Raw genomic sequence first — 26,819 nt, 5'->3', positions numbered from 1 at the left:
TTTTATTCCTCCTTTTAAATTGCTTCAACTACTGGGCAGGAGCAATGGGGATACATATTCGTGGGACTGTGAAGACTTGGAAAAAGGGCTTTGTCTTTTTTTCCTTTTAACACTTTAGGACCCATTTATTATATAATTAACACAAAGAGGCAGAGACAAGGGTCAGTAAGATAATCTGAATGGATATCATGGCTAACACAATGGATAACATGGCTGAAGTAGAGGGACTGTTCAAGAATGATGTAAAAGGAAAGTTAGTAAAATATAGAAGGAATCAGTTGCTAAACCTAAAGAGTGAAGTGAAAAGGCATGGATTTGATTCAATAGATGACAGGGAACCTCGGAGGGTTTCAGTTCATAGGATTGATTGGAACTATATCCAAATTACATACTGCTTCTCTTTTATTACAAGGATTTGAGGAGGTTCCAGAAATGGCATTTTGAAATGTAGCAATATTTCATATTAACAGTCAAAAGCAGTTTTAAATATCTGCAAAGGCATAACAGTGAGGTATGCCAACATGTCCTGTCAGGAAATCATCCTGTCAGAAAACTATTATTCTGCTTTTTTGGTCATCTGTGATACAGAACTGGCTCCATATACAAATAAGTCCTATTTATTTTCAACACTTTTTTTCTCATTATAATTCTGAAAGGGTCTAAAGGTGACTGAAAATAAACTTTGAATCCCTTGGAACCTTGACATTATTCTCATTTGAAGCCTTTATACCAGAAGATGAGGATTCCTCTGTCCCGCCAGTATAAACTGAGCCATATGCAGTGCTATTTTGGTGCCAATCATTCTTGTGACACATAAAGTACTTAGTTATATTACTCTAGAGTCTAACTGTTAGAGGACATGACCCTTTGTGTCTTTTATGTCATGGAAGAAAGCAGTTAGAAATAAGCTCAAAGGCAAAAAATTAATAAGGACATGGCCAAACCTTTCATGAAATTTAAAGGTTTGAGTAAAGATTTATTTCTCAAGCTTCAACTGAGATATTTATAAGGCTTCACTGCTAAAGTCCAGTGTTGTCTTCTCATTAATGGTTCAAGTCCAAAGTTTCAAGAACACTTAAAAAATTCTCACATTGGCATACAACCAGGCTGAATGCTAATGTGTTTCAAATTAATCAATAAATATGGTCAAAAATTGCCTTCACTAACTGGAAAAAAGTAATCTGTGGTTTTGATAAATGAAATGGTCACAAGAAATGCAGAACTTTATTGTATGTTTTATATGTATACGTATATATAAATATATATATTTGTCATATATTTAGTAATCAGACGCATATACACACCCCATACATAAGGAACAGTGAAGTTGATCAATTTGTAATGGGATTGTTCTCTAATTTTTTTCTATTGATTGCATTTTCTTAAGGAAGATGTACTAGTATATGATAATGGAGAGGCAAAACAGAAGAGACATTATATGGAGCAGCAACTAACATTCATACATTGATGCTTATGCTCCTTTTTCTCCTGCAGCTTCCCATCCCACATACCCTAAGCCCCAGGTATGCTTGTCAAGTGTTAGTGGTTGGCAAGCTTTATGTTTCTCATTGGTGTCCTTCAGACTACCTCTTGGATAGAGGACAATCAAGCTGATTTCTGAAGCATTCTAACCATAACACACAGCCAAGATGTTTAGTCAGTGTGTTCTTTCAAACCTGCATTATGATTGGTAGTTCCAAAGCATCTGGCCAATGGACCAGGGAACATACCTGATCAATTTAACTTAAAAGTACAAGTGGGCTGGCTGTACCATCATTCTGCCACCATGTTTTTATAATTTACTTTAGACCTTGGAACAGTATTTGGCACATAATATGTATTCAGTGAATATTTATTGAACAAATTCATTTATTAAATGTATAACAGCACTTTCTTTTGGTAAATTAAGTTGGAAAGAGACTCAAATTAGAATATTTGTCACATTGATTGTTTTATATATATATATATATATTTTTAACTTTTCATAGAAAATTATGTGGTAGTTTTAGTAAATGATGTTTTGTCATAACATAAAAATCAAATTTAGATAAAATAATTACACAACTGAAGTCCAAGTTCATAACCCTTTGCAGTTAACAAGAGTTAGTCTAAAATTTATTGGCTAAAGGCTTTCTAAAATACATGTGTCTTCTTTATACCACTCCTTGGTTTGTAGAATTGCATTTGGATGTGGAATTGGTTTAAAACATTGTTTGTATACACGGAAGGATTTTATTCTGGTCAGTTGCTTCCACTTTCATTGCAATAGACTACAGATATAGAAGCCATTGAAGAATGACCTCAATGTAGAAATGAAGAGAACCTAAAAGCTTGGAGGTGGCTTTGTATTCTTGATATTTGTTTCATTCTTATCAATGCCAACCACTGGGTAAATGGAAATGTAGATATTCCAATTGAACAAGGCTACTTTTTATTTTGTGTTTTTTTATTAATTGTAGTTGCACTGTACTAATAAGATGATTCAAAATGTATATTTGAAACTTTTATTTGCATGTATTTATGTACTGTGGGATTGAAATGTACATTTTATATAAAGTCTGAAGCCTATGTTGTTAGAATTGTGCCTTCATAAGAGTACTGTGAAGTCTGTCACAGTGGAATTAATAATCTTACATGACATCCAAATTCAACAAGAGTGCCTTGAGAAAGTTGCCTTTTTAACAAACTAAACAAACTTTTCATAGTCATTTTTTTGGTAAAACACGGGCACTTTTGCTGAAATAAAGCTTTAAAACATGAGAACTATACAAGGAAAACAATTATGCAGTTTTTATTACTCAGGTTCGGAACCAAAGTTCATAGCACTTAAAACCGAATCACAATGCTGTCAAGGACCTTGAGAACATACCTTTCAGGAAGGACCACACTAAGCCTACCCCGCTAAAAATTACATAAAATTTGATTCTGTTTCAACCCTATCACCAAGCTTTTGTGATAGTGTGTTGATTTTTTACTGCCTACATTATTATAATTCTGCATAAACCTTCATTCTACATAAACTTAAGTCTCACCAGAGTTCAACTCAGCAATCACTGTTTCCAAAAGATGTATTCAATACATATTTATTGATCACTGATTTTGAAGGCATCAGGAAATTTCTACCATTTTCTAGTGTTTGACAATGTTTACTACTAAGCACATTTTACTAAAATTCCACTGGTCCTTTTCCCTTAGAGAGCATGGAGTATAACCAACAACCATTAACCAGTAAGGAGACACTTTGATACAGTGCAATATTTTGCACCTAATAGGTCAAGTGTTTAACAAATATTTAGTAAATTGAATTAAAAAGTTGATTGTCTTTGTTTTGATGTATTTGTTGCTTAATTATTCATGATGGTATAATAGAAAGAATACTGAGCTAATAGCAAATTGGGTTCAAATTACTCTTTTACTTAATAGCCTAGCACAGTATCATCACAGAATAAGTGCTTAGGAAATATTTCCTGAATGAATTAATGAATTGAGTTGAATAAATGAAGCCTTGGGCCCCCTTTCCCCTGCAACCCTCTCATATGGCTCCTCTCACTTTTCAATGTGCCTCAAGCATGGCTTTCCCCTGAGGCCACTGTTTCTCCATCAGTGGTGCCTTTGGAGCCTACTCTTCATTATCCTATGCACTACAAACCAAAATCTGTACTACAGTACTAAGACTCCTCTACGCTATGTTAAAAACCAACAAGCCTCAATAAAATACTAAACCTACTTCATGGTACATGCCATTCAACTATACCACTACCAATCTTAAAGGCGTGATCCCTTATTTCTTTTATATTTTTGGATCTGATAAAATTATTCCTATTGATCCAAATTTGGCTATACTCCTGGGTACATTTGCACCAGCTCTCGTCTCTGACTGAAGCACTGTTCCAAACCCATTCTTCCCCTCTAGGGGAAGGAACAATGAAGTGGATCAATTTGTAATGGGATTATTCTCTAATTTTTTACCTGGCTAGGTTCTTCTCAGCCTGTGTGTCTCCATTAGAGTCTCTACCTAGAAACTGCTTGCTCTGGAAAGCCTGCCTTGGTGCCGTGCCATCTTGGGCGGATGCTCCTGCTGTATACTCCTACAGCAGTCTGTACTTATTGCTACTATAGCACTAATCACCATGAATTTAATTGGCTTGTTTGTTTCTCCACCTAGACTGTAAACTTACTGAGGTCAGGAACTACACCTTATTTACTTTTATAAACCCTGCCATATAGTAAGTGCTCAACAGTTTATATATATATATAATGAGATAACTTTTACAACGTTTTGTTTCCACTTTTGTAAAGTGAGGATGTTTCTTTGCTGTGGTGCAGAGGATCAATGGAAATTGTATACGTAAATCATTCTGAAAAGTGCCAGGACACAAGAATTATTCCCAATTGTCAAATCCTTTCACAGATGCTTTTAACACACAGATTGCCAGTTTCAGCCATTTTCAGAGAGAGATTTCCTCCTCATACTTAGGATCTAGTAAGTTGTGTCATTGTAAATAATACAATAAATTGGAACTTTATACCTAGGAATAAGGGAGAATCCTATCTCCACACCAGCCAGTCTGACTTTGTTGAGGATTTTAAGTTCCCATGCCCTTGCTCCGTAACTTATCGGTATAGAAATAGAGCAATAGTGGAAACAGGTTTAACAAAATTTTTAGTCCTATCATGGTAACTATAGTTGTAATATCTCCAGTTAAGCTGCTGTGAAACACTGGAGAATGGTTTTCAGTTCAAATCTTCTAGAGAATGTCTCTGATAAAAATGACGCCTCTAATCTCAGCACTTTGGGAGGCCAACGTGAGTGAGTGGATCACCTGAGGTCAGGAGTTCGAGACCAACCTGGCCAACATGGTGAAACACCATCTCTACTAAGAATACAAAAAATTAGCTGGGTGTGGTGGTGGACGCCCGTATCCCAGCTACTCAGGAGGCTGAGGCAGGAGAATCACTTGAACCCAGTGGGCAGAAGTTGCACTGAGCCAAGATTGCGCCACTGCACTCCAGCCTGGGCAACAAGAGTGAAACTCTGTCTCAAAAAAAAGAAAAAAAAAAAAAAATTAACATCAGATAATACAATTTGTAAACCCTGAAAGAGTATTGATTAAAATAAAATTCCTAACATTTATCTTTTGTATGCACATTAATCAGATGGATTAGAAGAGTCTTGCTTGGCTACAACTCGTTAAAGCATCATGGCTTTTGTACACTGTAGATTATGTAAACTTTATGCAAAATAGCTCAGCAGTAGATCTTGTGCTCCCTCTAATACTTCCTGATGGCATTGACCCCATGAATGGAGTTTTAGTGAAACTTCAACAGCAGATGAGTCTTTCCCCATAGCGTTCTTTATCATCTTCTATTGCCACAAACTCATTTGAAAGGTTTTGTAATCCAATTACTACCAACAACTATTACTTCAGTTACTATCATTACATAGCCATATTTATTAAAAATTCTGTACATACTAGTGGATCATTTTGTTGGGAAGGTTCAAGAACTGTTAAAATTTTGAACAAATTAATCCAAACAGTGTCCTTCATTGCTAGATTATGGGAGGCAGATTCTATTGATGTTGTAGTTTGAATAAATGGAAATATTGCTCTTTATGATATGGATGGCCTTCCTAACTAAGCATTCACTGGATTATTTTACAACTAAGTCTACTCAGAGTGAGAATGAAAGAGTTTCTAATCTTCCAAGGGATTTTTTTTTCTTCCTTGGAAGGTTAGGATGACTAGAATTGGTAGCTCATGAAAAGTCTAAATCAATATTGCCACTGACTTAATCCACATAAGAGGCTTAACTTCATAGGTGACTTCTGAACAGCTGAAACAAAACAAAAATCAGTCTCTGGTGAGTTCCCAAGTTTAAAATAAAGTTGAAAGCTGTTACAGATAAATGCTTCTAGACTAACAACGACAGCAGAGTGAGACCTTGTAAACCATTATACTTCAGCAAGTAAATCCTCATGCTTACCCATTTTAAAGAACAATAATAGCTCCTCTTTAATTATGTGTCAGACACTGTGTTAAGCATGATCTCATTTAACCTTTAAAATAACCCTGTAATATTTAGCCACATTTCTAATCCCCACTTTACAATTTATGAAATTGAGGCATGGAGAAGGAGGTTAACTTTCCTAAGATGACACATCTAGTAAATAGCCCAGTTGAGACTTGAACATATGTCTGCTGGACACTAAGTGTCATGCCCTCAATCAATATACTGTAATGTATATGTAGAAAGGCATTTATAAAATATAGTCATTGGTATTCAAATGGGTCTATAATGAAAGCTGATGCTCTTTACATACAATTAGAAATATCTGCATGGTTTTCCTAGTTAATAGGGAATGGTATACCCTGAGCTCTCTGCACTTTAATGTCAGGGATCCACTGTGATTAGCATTAGGCCAATATAATTTGCAAGATTGCTGTGCAAGACCGAAGTGTATGCTATGGCCAAGGGACAGTGTTCTTTCCTTTGCCAGATTAGCTGTCTAGGGTGAAGATCAAATTATCAACCTCTCTCCTTCTAACATTGTGAACTAACTAGTTGAATTAGCTGAGCCAAAAATAATTTACTCAGTGATAACCAATTTATTCCAAGGTGGTGTTTTACAGTTCACTTCTTTTTAGGTTTTTTCTTTTTTTCAGTTTTATAGCTTAACTTTTTTTAAAGTTCATACCATCTGATTATTGTTTTCTCCTTCTTTCTACCTCATTAAGGTTGTTTGTCAATCTTCAGACCTACAGACATTTTTCAGTGTTTGATTGTTGCATCATGGTCTTTCTTATTTCATTCCCTACCACTATTTGCAGGAAATGCAACGTTTAAGTTAATGATTTTTCTTAGAGTTTCTTGAAATCCTTAGCTCTTGTAAAGATCACCAAGGTCTCCATGGTACTAAATTAAATGGTCAATTCTTAGTTTTCATCTTGACCTTTCAGCACCATTCGACACCACTGATCACTCACTGTTTCTTCTTTACCTGAGTTTCAAGATTTCATGTTCTGAGCCTCCTCTCATCTCACTGACCATTCTTCTAACTCTGCTTTATTGGATCCTTCTCATCATCCCAACTATTAAACATCAGACAGCCTGAGAATCTAGCCTTCAGACCTCTTCTCTTACCTTTGCTACACGTATTCCGTTGGTCAGATCATCCTCTTTCATACAGTTAATATCATTTATATACAGAAAACATTTACATCACCAACTTTGACCTCTCCCTTGAAATGCGGATTCATATATCCAGTTGGTTATTTTTTATTTCCACTTGCATGTCTGATAAGTATCTCAAACTTAGCATACCTGCATTGGACACCTCTGATTCACCTCACGTTTTCACCCCACCTTTTTATTCCAGCTATTGCTACACCTACCAGCTGCATGCAGATATACACTAACAACACATTTTTTTCAACTGCATCAGATAGCTCTCATTCCTGCCTTTTCTGCTACTTGTATGTGGAATGCCTGTAGCAACCCACTCAGCCATTCTGAGGCATGTGCAAGCCTGGCAGTGTGAGAGGGTTAACACATCATGGGACAACCCTTGACCTAGAAGAGAAAGAGTCATTCATGACTGCCTCCCTCTTTTGTATTTGAGCAGACAATTCTCAGAGGCATTTTACAAACTCTTCAGAGGATGCCCTGTAAGATCAAGCTTCAGCTGCTCTCAGCTGTGACCAGCTCAAAAACTCACCCTTTGACTTGCGTCTCTTCTTTATTTCACTTGTACTGATCATCCATTCTTATTTTGGGGATCGCTTTCCAAAATTTACTTCCAACACACAATCTCTTCTTTCACTGTCTGCTTTTTGGGAAACCCAAGCTGAGACAATATTCAAAACAGAACTCCTGACCCTCCCTTCAAAATCTGCTCCTCCAACTTTTTCTATCTCAGATTCTGGCAACTCTTATGTCCCCATATTGGTATCAAAAACCTTGACATGATTCGTGACCTCATCAATTTTACCATCAAACCTTGTCATCTCTGTCTTCAAAATATATCCAAAATCTGACTAATTATCATCACCTCTTTTGCTACTACCCTGGTCCAAGCCATCATCAGTTCTCATATTGATTTTTGCAATAGCCTTTTGACTGATTTATCTCCTTTTATGCTCTTACACCCCTACAATTTACCCACAATACAATAGTCAGAGTGATACTCTTAAAGCCCAAGGCATATCACTTTCCTACTCAAAACCTATAATGGCTCCCCATCTCACTGAGGACACAGCCCTACATAATGTGGCTTCCCTTGCCATGTGTGACTCCATCTCCTGCTACTCCTTCCTCATCCGTTCTGTTAACCATTCTGTTATGATTCTGAAAAATATAGGCAATCGCTATTCCCTCTGCCTGAAATGTTCTTTCCCTTGATATCTACCTGGATAGACACCTGGCTCAGTCTTTTGCCTGATGTAGGTTCTTACCCAGATGTGACCTTCTCAGAGAGGCATTCCCTGACTATGCTATTGGAAAGTACAACCCTCCTCCAACACATTTGTTTTCCTGCTTTTTTCTCTCCATAGTACTTATCATTTAGGTGACCATATGATTTATTGTCTAAACTGAGACATTTTTTAGAGTGAAAGGGTGGGCTAGGGGTAATTACACTAAGACCACAGGTATAAACCAGTACTATCTGAGAAAACTGAGATATTGCGTTCACCCTATTTAACACCATCTGACATACTATTTTGCTTATTTATATTTATGCTTTACATATTTATTTACACTTACTACATACATATTTACTGTACTATATGTTCAAATATGTATAACTATACATTTATACTTAGTATATTTTTATATTTTTATTAGTAGATTTTTATAAGTATATAATATACTTATTGGTATATTTTATTAGTATATTTTTATTTTATTAGTATATTTTTATTATTCATTTGTTTTCTGTCTTTCATACTAGATTAAGTTCTGTGAGAGCAAGGAATTTTGTGTTTTGTTCTTTGCTGAGTCCCAGTGTTTGAACACTGCCTAGGACATACTAACCATGTGGTAAATATTTATTTAAATAAAGCAAACCAACAAAATACTAAAATAATGTCTGGCACATGGTTATCTTTCAATATTACTTATTGTTATCAATACTTATTATTAGTGTTGTTGTTGTTTGTCCTCAAACAAAAGTTATTATTTTTAGCTTGGAGTGAGAATGGTATATTTTGGATGGCGTTATCCTATTTTATTTACTCTTCAGTAATATTTTCATGAGCTGCCTGCATAGAGATGTTTGCATCTGCCAAATAATTTTTATTTAAATGGCCTGCTCTTCTCCAGCTTTTTAATCAGGATGCTTAGTAGTTGGGTGACTTACAAGCCTTTGTGATTCATGACATACAGATGAATTGTTCTTTTATATATCAGAGTAGATGACAAAAAAAAAATTAGCTGGTAAACCCTAAACCCTTGTATGAGTTCCTATTTTAAAATATATTGGATTAATTTATTTAATGTCTAGTTGTGAACATTTTTAAAAGATTCTTGAACTTATCATTGTAATAACAAGCAGCATATCTCTTTTATACTTCATTCAGTTGGGAAACATAGCTAAAAATATCTTAGAAGAATGATTTTGAGTTCTTTCAGTGAAATTCTAGAAATGCAAATTCAGATAATTGTAATGATCAATCATTTACTGGTATGTTAATTTCTTAATGCACTCAATTTATCAGCAGCAGGTTTTTCCTAATTCTAAAGAAGCAATGCTTAATTCTCTTTTTACTGATTAATTGTAGAGAATTATACTTCTGGCAGTTGACAAAGGGACTTACATGGCTTGCTTCAATACCATTCAAGACATAGGTAAATAATAAAAGTAAACAATTCATGAGAAGTGGAAACATAATTAACAGCAATCTTATGAATGTTTGTCTCCTCTTGCAAAAATCCTAGTAAGCTATGGCATGAGCTTCCAGTTTTCTCTGGATAAGAAGTACTTGTTAGCTAATCAATGTATAATCCCCAATGATCCTTAAATATTAAAAAGTTGACATTAACCAATTAGATAATTCAATTGAACAAGCATTTATGGAGCATTTGCTATTCAAGACATTGTTTTTTGGTCACAGACAAAAATTTAATACAGCAGTACCACTTTATAAAACTCATGTTGAGAAGCATAACTGATAGCTGTTTTATTTTGGCTTTTGTTTTACTGAGCTTTTACTTTTCAAGACACAGGATTTTCTCTGCAGTACATTTGTAGCCTTATAATCGTGTGCTGTGTTATAATAGGATTGAGCTTTATTGAGATATGGTTGAATTGAAAGTTCACTAGGTAAGTTCTTTCATTTTAATTCTGAATTCCATGCTGAGTAGCTTTGTCTTCTAACCTTTTGTGCAGGTAGTGTCCCTTATTCCCATTTGCTCCCTTTTGGATTACCTCTACTATGTGGTCTACTAGAAAGATCATATCACTGGGTCAAGACTCATGCTTTCAATTTTGCTTCATTCACTCTCTGAATGACCTCAGGTCTTCTTTTAACTGCCTTTACTAGTATATTAATAGTCACCTGGGGTCTGGTGGCACAGTTAATCAAAGACCTAAAAATAATTTGAAATGTACAACCCTCCCTTCTGCCTCTAGAGAGAATCTTCGAACCAAAGAAGAAAAGTAAAATGAAAAGAGAGATTTGCTAGGATAATCAACAAGATCTCTGTGTGATGATTTCCTTTTCAGCACTGGCCTGTCTGATCCTTCTTAGTCTCCTAAAACTGAAATGCTCATTTCTGAGATTCTTCTTTATAATTCCTCATTTGAAGAACAGACCTTAGAAAGTGACAAGACATCTATTTGAAATAAAAGTAATAAAACTGGTGATATATCTTTATCTGCTTGTGTTGAGATACAAAAGAACAGAAATGACTTCCAAGTTATATGCTAATATAATATTGAGTTTGATATGCATGTAGATATGGTTCAGAAGAAGTGTTTGAACCCTAGCAATAGACAAATCATAACAAAAAGTCAGGTAAGAATTTAGTTCTCCTCTAAATTACATTACCATTTCTTTTTCTCCACCGTTTTACCTCTCTGCCCAATGCTATGACCAGTATTCAGTGACTTCATGTTGCTGTTAATAGACTTCTACTTTACTTGGTTAATTGTAGTCTTATCAAAACAATTGTGACAAATTCAAAGGTGCATTTTGGAACTATTCATAGTGAGCCCTGTGGGGGGAAAAAAGCATAATCTTCAAGGTGAACTTTAGTGTGCTTTAAGCACATTCCTCTCCGGTGGGGAGGATTTCAAAACTTTTGTAGTTTCTGTGGACAATGAGGTGGATACATTAGAAGAGTGAAAGACAGGTTGAAAGTGACCAGTTAGGAAAATATTGCAATAATCTAGAGAAAGAGACGATTAGGAGCTTAACTTAGGCATTAAATATCCAAATTTTCAAAAAGGGAGACATACATAGATAAATTTAAATTGGCAAGACTTAGGGGCTAACTGGTTGTTACTAATGAAGGAGAGAAAATAATAAAGATTTCCGGAAAATCCTGGTTTGCCTGTGTCCCCACCCAAATCTCATCTTGAATTGTAGCTCTCATAATTTCCACATGTTGTGAAAGGGACCCGGTGAGAGATAATTGAATCATGGGGTCAGCTTCTCCCATACTATTCTCATGATATTGAATAAGTCTCAAGAGATCTGATGGTTTTATAAGAGGAAAACCCTTTCACTTGGCTCTCATTCTCTCTTGTGTGCTGCCATGTAAGACATGCCTTTTGCCTTCCACCATGATTGTGAGTCCTCCCCAGCCATGTGGAACTGAGTCCACTAGACCTCTTTTTCCTTATAAATTACCCAGTCTTGGGTATGTCTTTATCAGCAGCTTGAAAATGAACTAATACAATTTCTATCTTTGGTAAGTCATTAAAGAGGAGGATGGTGCTAGCAATCAACAAATGAAGGTAGGGAAGAAAGAAGGCAGAGTTTTAGGGGGAAAAAAATAATGATTCTCTTTTGAACATGACTTCACAGGGCTGTAGTTTCTCCAGGTAGAAATATCTACTATGAAGTTAGATATACAAGACTTGGAGTACTGGGGCTAGAAAATGGATCTGGATATTGTTGATACATAACTGATATTTGAGACTGGATGTGATCACACTAGAAGAGCATGTACAGAGTAGAAAACATAAAAGGAAGAGGCAATTGACAAAATCATGTAGCACACTAAACATTTAAAGGACTGACAGGAAAAGGAGCCCAGGAAAATTGCTGAGAGATGGATTAATGGAAATTCAGGACAAGTGGTATTATAGAAGACAAGAAAGAACAAATAATCCAGAAAGAGGGAACAGTATCATATATGAGGAAAGGTCTCATTAAGTAAAGACTACAGTATTTACCAGTTTTGCCATTTAGGAGTTTATTGCTGCCTTTGAAAAAAGAGATTTTTAGTGTAGTAGTAGAGATAGAAGAGATTTCAGTGGGTTGATAAATAAATGCAGTAAAAGGAAGTGGAGACATCAAGTATAGGCTTTTTTTTTTTATATATACTTTAAGTTCTAGGGTACATGTGCATAACGTGCAGGTTTGTTACATATGTATACTTGTGCCATGTTGGTGTGCTGCACCCATCAACTCGTCAGCACCCATCAAGTCATCATTTATATCAGGTATAACTCCCAATGCAATCCCTCCCCCCTCCCCATGATAGGCCCCGGTGTGTGATGTTCCCCTTCCCGAGTCCAACTGATCTCATTGTTCAGTTCCCACCTATGAGTGAGAACATGCGGTGTTTGGTTTTCTCTTCTTGTGATAGTTTGCTAAGAATGATGGTTTCCAGCTGCATCCATGTCTCTACAAAGGACGCAAACTCATCCTTTTTTATGGCTGCATAGTATTCCATGGTGTATATGTGCCACATTTTCTTAATCCAGTCTGTCACAGATGGACATTTGGGTTGATTCCAAGTCTTTGCTATTGTGAATAGTGCCGCAATAAACATACGTGTGCATGTGTCTTTATAGCAGCATGATTTATAATCATTTGGGTATATACCCAGTAGTGGGATGGCTGGGTCATATGGTACATCTAGTTCTAGATCCTTGAGGAATTGCCATACTGTTTTCCATAATGGTTGAACTAGCTAGGGCAATCAGGCAAGAGAAAGAAATCAAGGGTATTCAGTTAGGAAAAGAAGAAGTCAAATTGTCCCTGTTTGCAGATGACATGATTGTATATTTAGAAAACCCCATTGTCTCAGCCCAAAATCTCCTTAAGCTGATAAGCAACTTCAGCAAAGTCTCAGGATACAAAATTAATGTGCAAAAATCACAAGCATTCTTATACACCAGTAACAGACAAACAGAGAGCCAAATCATGAATGAACTTCCATTCACAATTGCTTCAAAGAGAATAAAAGTATAGGCTTTTAAGATGCTTGACTGAGAAGTGATGGGATGATCAAGGAGAGAGGGGCAATAGTTAAAAGAGAACACAGGTTTTAGGAAGGAATTTTTTGTTGTCTCACTAATTTGTTTTTTTGGATGGAAAAGAAACATAAGCATGTACATTAACCTAGTCCTGCACCTCCCACAGTGGCAATGAATAAATATTTGAAGTATGAATGAATGAATACTTACAGTCAAGGGAAAATGAACTAATGAAGAAAAAAATTTAAGTGATAGAAAAGAGAGGTAGTATCTGATGGAGCAAGGTTCTGGAGAAAGCCTAAATAAAGGATCCAGAATACAGATCGAATGTTTGGTCTCTGAAACATGAGAGGAGCAGGGATAATTGAAGGAATGTGTCATGTCTCATAGCATCTGCTGTCTACGTTAAGTAGGAGACAATGTCGTCTGCCAAGATTGAGGGAGAGAGGGCTGTGAGTAGAGTAAGAAACATTAGCAGAATGAACAATAAGAGACAGAAAAAAATCTAGAAAGTGGTAGTAGGGTTGCAGGGAATGTTAGTATATAGGTTAGAATCTCAGTTGTAAGTGACAGAAAGTCAACTCAAACTAGCTTAAGCAAAAACGGCATGAATTTATTGGCTCAGGGAACAAAAGAAAGTTTAGAATAGCAAACTGTAGAAAGGGCTAGGATATGACTGACATAGGAAATAACTGGAGCTAATAAATCAAATATGATCAGTATAGTCTTTAAATTTTTCTAGTGGGCTTTGAATTTAAACTTCACTTTCATGTACACAGGCTTAGTAAACACAGAGTGTGAAACATGGCTGATATAGGCTCTTAACCATCTCTTCTTACCACCCTGATATAGAAGCAGTGTATTTAATGGGCCCAACACCTAGAATCCTAAGTAAGGACTTTGATTAGCCTTGTTTTGTTCAGTTGCCCACTCCTGCATCAATCACTTGTGGCCAGGGGTAGGACCTGCAGAATGTACTTTGATTGACAAAGCTTAGGTCAGATGTTCACACGTGAACTGATCACTGTGACAATCGATTCCATCATTCAACAAGAATTTTTTGTGTTTTGACAATGTTTCAGATCTTGTTTTAGGTGCTGGGGATACAGTTGTGAAAAACACAGACATGGTCCCTACTTTTGAGAGCTTACACTCTTGTAAGGAGAGATTGATAATAAACAATATATTTTGGCTATTGATATATGTTATTAAAAAATTAAAACAGGATTATAATAAAGAGTGACTGGCAGTAGGGTCTACTTTAGCCTTGATGGTCAGAGAAGTCTGAATAGCTGACACCTGGATCACAAGAATAAGCCAGCTATTTGAAGATTTGGATGAATATTATTCAGACAGAGGGAAGAATGAGGGCAAAAGCTCTGATTGATAAATGAGCTTGGCATATTTAATTAGCAGAAAGAGGGCCATTGTGAATGGATCTTAGTGAGTAAAGAGGAGAGTAATGTGTGATGAGGTGGGAGAAGTGAGCAGGAGCTAGATCACATAGGACTTTGTAGCCACTGTAAGGAATGGCTATTAGGATTTATCCAGTCAAATCAAGTGCCTTTTCTTATAGTAATCATTTGAATTGAGGGCCACGTTCCTAGGAAAGGGGTATTAAATACAGTAATTTTAATTTTCTTATCAGCCCAGGTGCAGAAACAGTGGAAACCAAGGTAAAACTTCTTGGAGGATTGATTGATAAGATAGGTCAAGTAGAAAGATGAGGGAGAAGGCAGAGATAATGCTGTTGAAAGACTAGTTAAAACAGCTGATCCTGGATTTGAGACCACCATAGAAAAGAGCTTCAGTTAGGAGAGAGACTGATTGGGAAAATAAAAGAAGGTTATCAATCTTGTGGTCTTTGTCAAGGTTGAAAAGTAGGTTTTATGGCCATGAGGAAGTCCAATAGGTATAAGGATAGGATATCATTGGCAGAGTGAGATTTCCAAGTCAAAGGTGTTGTAATGTCCTTTCTTATTCAGATGAATACTTGTTTTTTATGTATTTATTTGTATCCAACCTAAGTCCATAAATACCTTGTTAGCATACCCAGTTTCCAGAAACTTGCTGATTGGGGTTCAAAAATACTCTCTCCCCTCCTCCCTTTTTAAGTTGTGATCTTTTCCATTATTAAACATTGGCTTTTTTCCCAGGGATGGCACTGAAGAAGAAAATCAATGACATATCTAGCCAGCCTGCTTGGACTGAATGGGCATTCAAATAGACTCCAAGGGCCAAGTACAGACGGTGATTTATTGTGCATACAACTTCCACAGAATGCCTTCATTTGAGCATCGATGTATATACAATTACTCACCAGAATGCTGCTTTTTACTATTTAGCCAGGAATCTGTGGAGAGATTATGTTCACTAAGAAATCCACACATGTAGTTTCTACCCCTTTCAGCAACTCTAGAAACTCTCAGTAGTCTTCTCCCTGAAGAAAAGAGATTTCAAAAATAGTTCTTCCATTTTACCATATTTCTCATTATTGTCATCCTTATGCAATTCCCATTTCAGAACCAATTCAGATTTATTAAACCATGTTCCTCTACTGACATGTAAGTAGATGGATTTGCTAGAGGCAAATCATTTACTGTGGCTGTTGTGAAACCTAAAATTGCGGTAGTCGTCTCCACATATCACAGGCTTTCTTATTGTAAAGATCGTTTTTAGACAATGTTTGATATTGAAACAACCAAGTGGAAGTTCAAGCTATTTAAATAAAGCAGATATTTGACATCACACAGGCAGGAAAACAATGAAGGTACTTCTAAATTCCTTTTTCTCACTGAAAACAGTTTGAGTGGCCAGTTTGCCCTTATAACTTGAACTTAAATTGAAATTGCTAGCAGGTTATTTATAGCTTTAGGAGGATAATTTCCAAAAATCTTGCTTTTCCTCTCTGGTCAAATATTACCTAATTGCTCTCCTATTTTGGAAATGGCACCATGTCCAGACATTTGTAGGTTTATATTGTATTTGTGTTTTATTATATTAAGGAGACTGGGTTGTTCTGGTTTACATCAGGAATTGAATTATGTTGTTCTTTGCGTAAACATATACTGACTGTTACAATGTATTTTCTTTAATATTTTGGCTAAATTTCAGTGAAAATGTTAATAATTTTAATAGAAACACTTCAGGCCACTCTTTAATGCAAACAATACGATGTCAAGATTAATAGAAGCTATAAATAAAAAGAAGCTGTAGTAGTATTGATAAAAATCAGCTCAGCAAATGAAAATGAGGAAATTCAATAACAAATAATATACTGCAATGATATAGCCCATTGAGTTGCTATATGAGGCAGCATGAAAAATAGCCCTTTAAATTATTTATGTACCTTGCAGTATAATCAGCATCTTGGATAGTAAGCTACTAGAAGGCATAAACAAAAATCATTTGTGTGGTGCTAAGCCTATCACCCTCAAATTAAATGTAAATATATGCATCTGATACTACATAGTAGTGCTTCTTCCAATGTTTCTCTGTCCATCATCATTGACAGACTTTTCGGCCCTTATTAGGGTTTTCTTTTCTTATCTGTATTTTCTCTTTCCTTTCTCAGGAAGTATCTTCTTTTGGATCTTAGTATGAGTTTTGTTATGGAAAAGCTCAGGGTCTATGTTGGTACAGATACAGGGAGAATCACGTAGATGAGCATCATCTATTTATTTGCTGAGCATTGCAATAAGCACTATTGGAGCAGGAAAAATGCAATTTATGGACTCTATCTTCTATGTATAGAATCTAGACAGAAGAAATAAACATGTACCTTTGGAGAAGTTTAAAGGCACTTACATATAACTTACCAAAAATTGAAATTAGCTGATTGTTCCATGTTGTTTGTAATCAAATCCATTCATTTATGATAACAGTATTTCTCCATATAGTTGTAGTCATTATTGATTTTTTATTATTATATCATTTGTTGAATAAGTGAGTAAACAAATGGGTGAATATCTTTAGTGGTTTTTGCCAGTATTTATGGCTGAAGGATCGTGGATAAGTGCTTAATAGTTATACTACTTTTTTTTTTTTGAAATGGAGTTTCACTCTTGTTGCCCAGGCTGGAGTGCAATGGCGTGATTGTGGTTCACTGCAACCTCTGCCTCCCTGGGTCAAGCAATTCTCCTTGTTCAGCCTCCAAAGTAACTGGGATTACAAACATGTGCCACCACGCCCAGTTAATTTTGTATTTTTAGTAGAGATGAGGTTTCACCATGTTGGTCAAGCTGGTCTCAAACTCCTGATCTCAGGTGATCCGCCCACCTCGGCCTCCCAAAGTGCGGGATTATAGGCATGAACCACCATGCCCGGCCTAGTTATACTACTTTTTAAGAATTGTGAATAGGCACTGAATATCTGTTTATCAAGATTGCACCTCTGTGATTAACCAGGCTTGATTTTGCACCAAAACAGTACAGCATTGTCATCGCACTCTTAGTATTTATTTTGCATTTGCTTAGTATTACATTCAAGAAATATAGAGAGAACATCTATTATGTGCCAGACAAGGTACTAAACACTGAGTACAGTGGTCAATGAAACAAATATATACCCTGTCTTCATTGAGCTTATAATCTATGTAGGGATACCAAATAGTGCTATGAGGTGCTATGTTGACCAACAGAGTGTATTCTTAGACGATAACAGAGTGAGGCTAGGGATCTACTTAGTGTGTCCAGGGAAGTAATCTGTAAGCTGAGATAAGAAGGATAAGGAAGAGTGGAGCATGTGAAGAGCCATGGACTGAGCATTCCAAGCGAGGGGAAACAGCATGTCCAAAGCCTCTAAGTCATGAAAGAGTGTGGTGTGTTTTAATGACTGTAAGGAAACCAATGTGGTTATATTGCAGAAAGGGAGAGAAAATGTGCTACGTGATGAAGTTCGGGAGTTAGGTGGAGACAAGACCTAGGGCTTTGAAAACTATGCCAAAGATTTTAGACTTTCTCCTAAGGTAATGGGACTATATTGTTTGGTTTTAATCAGGGGCAGCAGTGGGGTTCACATAAATTTAAAAGATTACCTTGGCAGTTGTTTGGATAATGGGTGGGGAATACAAAAACGAACAAGAGGAATCAGTTATCAAGTTATTGCAGAAGTCCATGCAAGAGGTGAAGCTAGAGGCAAGTGGACTAATTTGAGATATATTCTTGAGATATAACCTAAAGGACCTTATGTTCAGGGTTGTATTTGAGTAGACAGGAAGAAGGAAGAATCAGGAATAAGTCAGGGTTCTGGTCAGGGAAACTAATGTCGGGAAAGCTGAGAAAGGAATAGATTTCAGGTTAGAAATCAAGAATTTTGCTTTAAATATCTTCATTTTTAGATACTCATGAGATATCTAAGATTATAAATAGGCAGTTGCATTTACCAGCCAATGATGTAGCAATTTCAGATATTTCTGCTGTAAAAAATTATTGACATGAGTGTTTGAATGTCATGCTTTAATTAATTTGGTAAACATTTGTTGGGTCTCTGCTATGTGGTAGGTATTGTGCTAAGCGCTGGGAATACAAAGGCATAGTTGCTGCCAAAAAGGAATTTATTATAATCAAATTGGGAGACTGAAAAAAAAGCAGACAATTTAAAACACAGTGTGATAATAACAGTAGGAGAAACATCTAACTCAAATAAATGGTTAGAAGGGTCGGGGAAACATTCCTGGAAGATATGACATCTGGGTTAAGTTCAAAAGTAAAATCTAGCCAGGCACAGAGGAGCAAAAGGCTTTGTTAGGAAAAATTGTACCAATAGTGGACTTAAGAAAAATACAAAAGTGAACATCTTAATATTTCTGGCCACAGAATATTTTTATGTCTATTATGATTATTGTTAAATATGTCCATAATATCAGAATTACTGAAATGAAAGAGCTGTTAGAAATCATCTAGTATAGCCACCTAGCTTTACAGAAAGGGAATTGGACTCTGGGATAAGTGACCTGTCCAAATCATCAATTCTACAATAACTTTTTGTTTTCAAATATTGTAAGTTAACTGTCAATCCACTGTCTAAATGGTGCCCCAAAGCATTAATTTAATCCTTCAAATTGCCCACCTGTTACAAGAGGATATTTTATTTCCAGAGAGATTTTGTTGTTCTCAACTCTCTTCAGTTATTATTTTCCACTTAATTCACAGTGAACAATGTGAAACTATCTTTCAATAAGTGATATCTATACAATTAAACAACTTTATGTAACATACAGGGAGATATTTAAAATATAATCTTTCAAAAGAAAGTTCATAGTCACATTCTCTTTACTTCCTAAACCATTTATAGGACTCCATTTTCTTCCACTGGGCAAACCAATGGGGTTTTGGAAGAAAGATGAAAGAGTTGACTACTCAAAATTCAATTATATTTGGTTATCTTATAGCCCTTTTGATTCTACTGCTCCTATCTTCTGCCAGACTGACACTCTGATCTGCTGCACCACTGATTTCTTACCTGTTCTGCCACCATTGTTTCTAATACACTAGAGAAAAGCAGTTCCTCACAAGCCATATAGGCAGTACTCAAGAAGAATACAAAAGGAGAGAACATAAACCATTTTCCTTTCCCTTCTGTCCCTGAAATGCCAAATACACAATATAAATGAGCTGAAATATTTAGCAGAGGGCAGAGTATGCCATGACAATAGCAGCAGTGTCTCCAAAAGCAAAGTATTGTATAGTAGGACCTAGCTAATTTGGACCAGTTGAGAAGAAACTCATCTGAATGTTTGAATACGTTAGTAAGAATTGCATTTTCATTATTCTAAAATACATGGAGTCAGGCACTGTCATGTAATGCAATCTGTTTGGAGGACAATTGTAGTAATATCTGACAAAAACAAAATGGAAATGCTTTAAATCTCCATCAGTGGGGGCTGGTTAAAAAATATATTCTTCCATCTATGCAGCCATTAAAAAAGATATAGACAGACATATCTCCAATATATTATATTGTTAAACAAAATAAACCAAGTGTAGAATAGTCTGCATCAAAAGCTCCCAAATTTCATTGAAAATATGTTATCCATATACACGTATACACAAATATGCACACATTTCACTTAATACATATATACAAAGATGTATACACACACATAAAAAGATATAATGTGTGTATATGCATCAGAGATACAAAAATACTCCTCATTGTTAACTTTGGGGAGTAGTACTTGGACAGGGATAGAAAGATAATCACTTTTTATCCTATACATATTTTGTTGTATTTTTGAAAATGTTTACCATATGCAAGTATTCTTCTTTGTAATAAAAACATGAGATAAAATGTGAAAATGTCTAGGTGGAAAATAAATTGTGCAAAATAGTACAAGTAATATTATACAGCTCTATAAAAATTATAGAGTAGAATATGCAAAAATAGTCCTAAAATGCAGTGGAATTTAAACTGAGTAAATAAAGTGTGGCCAAATAGAGATCCTTTGACTCCTGCTTTAATGAACAGATAAGAATGATTACCAGTTATTGGAATGTAAATGTATGCCTTTAAAGTGCTTTTTAAAAGCTTATCTTAAGAAGCTTAAGCTTTTCCTCTCCAAATTTTAATTTTGAAATTAATTTGTTTTATGCACATTTTTCACTAGTAGTAAATTTCTAACAAAGCCTGTCGAAATTTTAACAAATTCTAGATTTGTAGAACATTAATGAGGACTTGAAACGTCTTTTTAAAATTAACAATGGATAATTTCTAGTCCCTCTTTTTAAAGTTCACTTTGAAATATTGCATTAAAAATTGTCCGTAAGTTGAGAAATGACTCAAGACTGTTCTAATCACTCTTGATAAATCTTTGGATTTATTTATCCTCTTTGAACTCATGGACATATTCTATTTGACTGGTGAATCAAATGCTCACAAAGTTGGGTTGTTGAAAGAGGGCTTTCCCAATTGTATTTTGTGTGCCTTTCTTTGGCTGCTGGCCTTTTGGCCTTTTCACTGCTCATTAACACCTTCTTGGCAGTGTGGATAGCTGAAAAAGGTGAAATACAAACTGGTTAATACTGCTACCCCAGCATAAAAATCTGGAAGTAGGGCTCCATGAAAAGCAGAGGTTAATTTTCTCTACTACAACCACATGAATAATCAAAAGTTGGGAGTTACAGAGTTGGAGGATTTGGTTTTAAGATTACTCCTGGGATTATTTTAAAATGGAATTTATGATTGATTTGAATATGAGCTCACCAAGTGTAGTGACTTTACTGTGGAACCCTTTCAGAGGCACCTCTTGGGATTTTTTATTCTGGTACTGATTGTGATCTTAAACCTAAGTATGCAGAGATGCCTGAAATTTAATTAAGGTAAAAATTTAAAAATTTATTTTTCCATTTGAATTATATGCAAGGTTAGAAAAACTCAATGTAAATTGGTGGTAATTTATTTCACTTCAATCCCTAGGGACTTACATTTCCACATTAATAAGAATACACTGCTTCTTACACACAAGGGTAAATATAGTGACTGTGACTCACGCTGAAGGTCATGTTTGGAATCTCATATTTCCTTTGCATCTTAGTTTCAAACATTCTTCTTGGATTCTTTCTAGCGTTTCCAAATCCTATTCATCCTCAGGGTCTAACTCAAGTCTCACCTCTTTGATAAAGTCTTCCTTCACAACTTCTGACTTCCACATATATTGCTCACTGCCTTCTGTGAACTCCTCCAGTTTTTATTGTCTGACATTCACAGCTTTGCAGTTGACTATTTACTGGCTTAAGCATTGGTTGTAAAGGTTGTCTCCCCAGTGAAATGTTAAGTTCCTTAAGGATTGCAAATACTATTAATTGTATTGGTATAGAGGTCTTTTGAATTCATTGCAGTACCTAATATAGAGTAACTAGTTAGTACTCAAAAATATTGTACTTTTTAGTCCCTTTATGGACTATGCATGAGTTACATTTAAAATTCCTTCTATCTCACTATTGCCACTGCCTCAATTAGTTCCATCCCTTACTATATCATTTTTTTTTTTTTACAAGGCAGGACGAAATATTGCCACTGATATTGAACTCTAGTTTGGCTTATCTGCTGGCAGCAGGCTTTCCTGTAGGGCATTGTGAACGTTTACAAAGCTAGTATAGCTAATCTGTTACAGAGCTATCTTGCCCTTTTGGTCTGATTTATTCTCATTGGGCTGAAATATTCTCTGGGCTACTGTGGAAACCCAGAATTTGACTTTTGCAAGCATCAGTGACCAGGTAGCCGCTTTGTGGAACCAGAAGTGATAGCATGTTCTTAAGTGACCCTCCACAGTTAAAGGCCAAAAAATTACTATGGGGAAGTAAGGCCTTTTGGCAAGTGTGTGTACGTGTGCATGTGTGCATGCATGTGGGTGTGTGTGCCTGGCATCCTCCCTCCCCTTACAATCTCTGTATACCTTACCAGTCCCACTAGGCTTCATGCCACCTAAGATTCAACACCTTTAAGTCACAATTTTAATATAGCAGATAATAATGTATCTTCTTTCTCCAGGATAGGCCACAGAAAATGTTTGTCTCCCTCCTCTCTTGAGGCCTTTAAGGAATTTCTTTCTATCAGCCAGAAAATCAATTTGAGAGACTATGAAACTTGAAAGACTTAGGTGAAATCTTATGTGGTTACTCTGCAGCCATTCCTGCCAAGGAAATAACTCCAGAGGAGTAAGGGAAAATATTTAAGGGTTGCAAGAGTCATCCTACCCTGTTCTTGGGCGTTTTCTGCTGTTTCAGCCTCATGGTTCCTCTCCCTGAAAAGAACAGGTGTGCCTGACAGCAGGTGTGTTTGTTCTACTTTTCCTATGGCAGCTGTCACTCCCCAGGTAACTCCCTTTTCCAGGTGGTGAATTCTTACAACCCATCATCTTCTTTCCTGGCTACCATTACTTTAAAAAAAGGTTTGGCTGTCAACCCTCCCTCCTTTTAAAATCTTTTGAAATGTTATTGTTTTGATTGTTGTTTTTTTTTTCTTTTGTGTTTTGGGATGATTTTTTGAGGGAAAATATGTCTTCAGATGGATTCTATTTACAATTCAGACAAACTTAACACTTTCCTTTTAAAAACCTCCATAAAAGTCTGCAGCCCTCTTGATTTGGATTGAGTTTTGAAGCCTTCTTCTCTGACAGCGTTGAGTTCCTCCATTTTGCATTTTCCAGTAGATCTTGGGGTCTGTCCTCAGTCAAGACACCTGCTGCTGGGACTGCCAGTCACCACATGCTTGGCTTTCATCTTCCCTCGTTTCTATTCATAGCATGCACTTCTCATAACTCTAAAAGACTGTTTGATGCCCCCTCATTGTTTAATATCTACATGATTAAAGCAGCTGAGAGAATTAGCACGTGTCCTAAGCCTAAGGAAAAATCCAGTCTAAAAGAAATTGTATTGCAAGCCCAGATCATTTTTAATAAGCTCTGCTGTGCTCTGTCTCACCTATTCCTCTGTGGGACTCCCTTGGGCATTTTATAGGTATTTGAGGGTTAGCTTTAAAAGGATTCTTTCAGGCATGTATTTGACTCTCAATATAACATTTATCAAGCCCCCACAGTGTGCAGGACCCTTACAGTGGTCCCATGGTAAGGTACAAAAGAAGCAAGCATACCATTTTAACACTTAAGGAATCAAGTTACCAGTCCTTTAGGATGAAGTGAGGGAGAAAAAGTGCACATATATAAAAGATTTGGGTACATTTTAAAGATGTCAGATATATAGGTGCAACAGGAGTATCAATTTGGTATACAAAGGGGGCATAAAATGAATGTGTAATCACAGTTGGAAAGATATAGTGAGAGCCTCAGAGGAGTGAATGGTGTGAGCTTAAGGGCTTTCATCATGAGTGTCCTCAGGGACTTCAGTAAGGCAATGCACTGTGCAGAAAAGTTGATATTCTGATAGTGTTATATGACAATAATAGTAACTGCTACTATTTATTCAATTGAATTTTTACTTTGTGTCAATGTAAAAAGAATGGAAGAACTAGGGAGCAAGAAAATATAGACAGTAAAAAAATACATTCTTAAAGTGTCAAGTGTATGACCATGGGTTGAAGTTTGGCTAGGGAGGTGGGTGGGCTGTATGCTTGTCTCTGTGTGTCTGTGCATGTCTGTGCGGGGTAGGGGGTGGCAGCAGGGAGGAAGAAGCAAGATAAAGAGACTTGGAGAGTAGGGCAGAGTCTGGGAAATAGAGGTTACGGTATGAGGTGATAGCAATTAAAGTGGGGAAAGGAGTAAAAGAAAAGAGAGGCTGTGTTCAAAGAAAAGGATTCACAGTTCCAGATCTTGGAATTAAATCCTTTACCTTCTGAATGTATTCTTCTCTGAAACCTTAGACTTATTTTGCTCATTCAGAATAAAATAGAACATTTAACTTTGAAAATAGGGTTTTTACAGAAAATAAAGTGCTTCTTTAAAATGCTAATTTTTGACTCTCAGAGTATGTCCAATTTTTCCACAAATTCATAATCCATGGTAATTCTGAGGCATAGCCTATTGGAAATTAGTATGCTGAAACCATGTCAGAAAACTAAGCAGGTAGAGATTTACAGTTAACTATTGGAGAGACTCACATCATGACATTAGCACATGGTTTAGCTGTATTTTGACAGTGGAAAACCTGGCATAAGAGTCTCTGAGAGCACCAAGTAATATGCCTGAGGTCCCTTTCCTGCAGGTGAATTCTCTAGTGGCAGTCATCGCAATTTATGCCAAAGGCTTATTTTTGTGCAGACATAATCTCTGGTAGAATTTTCGCAGCCTCTGTTGACAGAACTGACAGTGTGTATAGGCCCAGGCTACTAGGCAACACCAGCATCAGTTAGCAGTCAGCAAATATTTATTATGCCTTAACCATATGCCTAGAACCAAGTTAGAAGCAAGGAGGATATATTAGAACAGGCATAAACAATCCCCTCAGACTCTTTACAGGGCTGACATACTTAAAGTAACTAAAATAGTGACAAAGCTATATTTAATCAAATGCCACATTCGGGGGAGGGTGAGTATTTTAGGATGTTAGAAAAAGGAGAGATCAGTTAGAGCACTAGATTGGGAGAGTCTTCAGAAAAGAATTGGAACTCATCCTGTAACTCATAAGACAGGTCGAATTTAAAGAGTCAGAGTGAGAAAAGGAAGGAAATCTATGCACATTGAGAACAATTCAGAGGAAGGCAAAAAACAAACAAAACGTAACAAAATAAAAACACCCTGGTATTTTTATAGTACAACAGGGAGACCAGCTTGATTGACATGGAAGATGCTTGAAATCAATAGAAAATAAGTTAGGTTGGGCCAGAGTATCAAAGTATTTTGAAAACCAAGTCAAATGTTTTAAATTCAATACATTAAGAAATGGGAGGCGTGTGATGATGAAAGGTGGGAGCATAGCACGGTCATTTAAAGGGCATTTTAACAAGATTAATATGGTACTGATTTACTGGACAGATTGGAGAGTGTAGAGAAAGGTATACAAATATTACTATAGCTATTGGATAAGCACATATTTAACCTCAATTTCACCCTTCAAAGAAGTCATTCAGGCCATTCCCACAAAATCCTAGATTCCCGTTGTTTTTTTATGTTTAACATAAAAGTGTTAAAAAGATCTAAGTTCACATCAGATGGGTAATGTGCCAAAGTTATAACAAGGTTTGAAAGAGGCACATCTCACACATGAATATGAAGACCTATGGAGTCAGATTCCAAGGCTGAAAGGACTATTTGCACTTACATCATTGGATAAAATCTCTGTATCTCTAATTAGCTTCAATCTATACAGATGTTCTTTAAGGAATTGTCATTCCTTTTTATTAGACCGAGCTCACAAATTTTTCCATCTAAATTTGATGTATTATATTGGAAATGACTATTGTAGGAAACATGGAATATATGAAAAATATGGAGGTTTTTTAAGAAAAAGAAAAGAAATATGTGTAAGTAAGAGGTAAAAATAAGCAAACCAAAATAACTTAGATGGATGAACCCAAACGTAGGTTGTAGCTGAAAATAGAAGGAAGGGTAAACAAGTGCCATCCCAAATAAAAACAAACTAAAGTAAGAAAATGGGCAATCCAGAGAAATCAGGACATAAACCAAGTTTCACTTGAATTATACATAAAAATTAAGACAGTTATTTCAGTTTTGATTCATTCGCTTGTGTGTACACTTAGGTTTTCACCTGCCAAACTTTGTACATTAGTATAAAATTGATCATATTTACATCATCATCAAATGGACACTGGTTTGTCAGATTTGAGGGAGGAAAATATTTTTCTGAAAATCATTGGAGATTAAGTCTCAGGAAAGCTACTGCCTCAATGAAAATCTTGTAAATATAATTGGCATTAAGATCTGTTTAATTAAATGACTGGCATTACAAGGAAAAAGGAAGTCAAGTTTGTCTGTAGG

The 26,819-nt window shown here is 36.0% G+C and overlaps 1 protein-coding gene and 1 non-coding gene across 4 annotated transcripts in view; one reads left to right on the top strand and one right to left on the bottom strand.

Moving 5' to 3' along the window:
• The window catches only part of TENM1 (teneurin transmembrane protein 1), a 657,629-nt gene that overhangs the window by 10,123 nt on the left and 620,687 nt on the right, over positions 1-26,819 (top strand). The gene's annotated exons all lie outside the window — the stretch shown is intronic.
• Positions 26,027-26,129, bottom strand: LOC115898929. The gene has a single exon (XR_004058577.1). It is a non-coding gene; the product is annotated as a small nucleolar RNA U13 (small nucleolar RNA).

Source organism: Rhinopithecus roxellana, chromosome 7 (assembly GCF_007565055.1).
Source record: "Rhinopithecus roxellana isolate Shanxi Qingling chromosome 7, ASM756505v1, whole genome shotgun sequence".
Lineage (NCBI taxonomy): Eukaryota > Metazoa > Chordata > Mammalia > Primates > Cercopithecidae > Rhinopithecus > Rhinopithecus roxellana.
The sequence above is the reverse complement of the archived record's forward strand: the minus strand, read 5'-3'. Positions and strand labels throughout refer to the sequence as shown.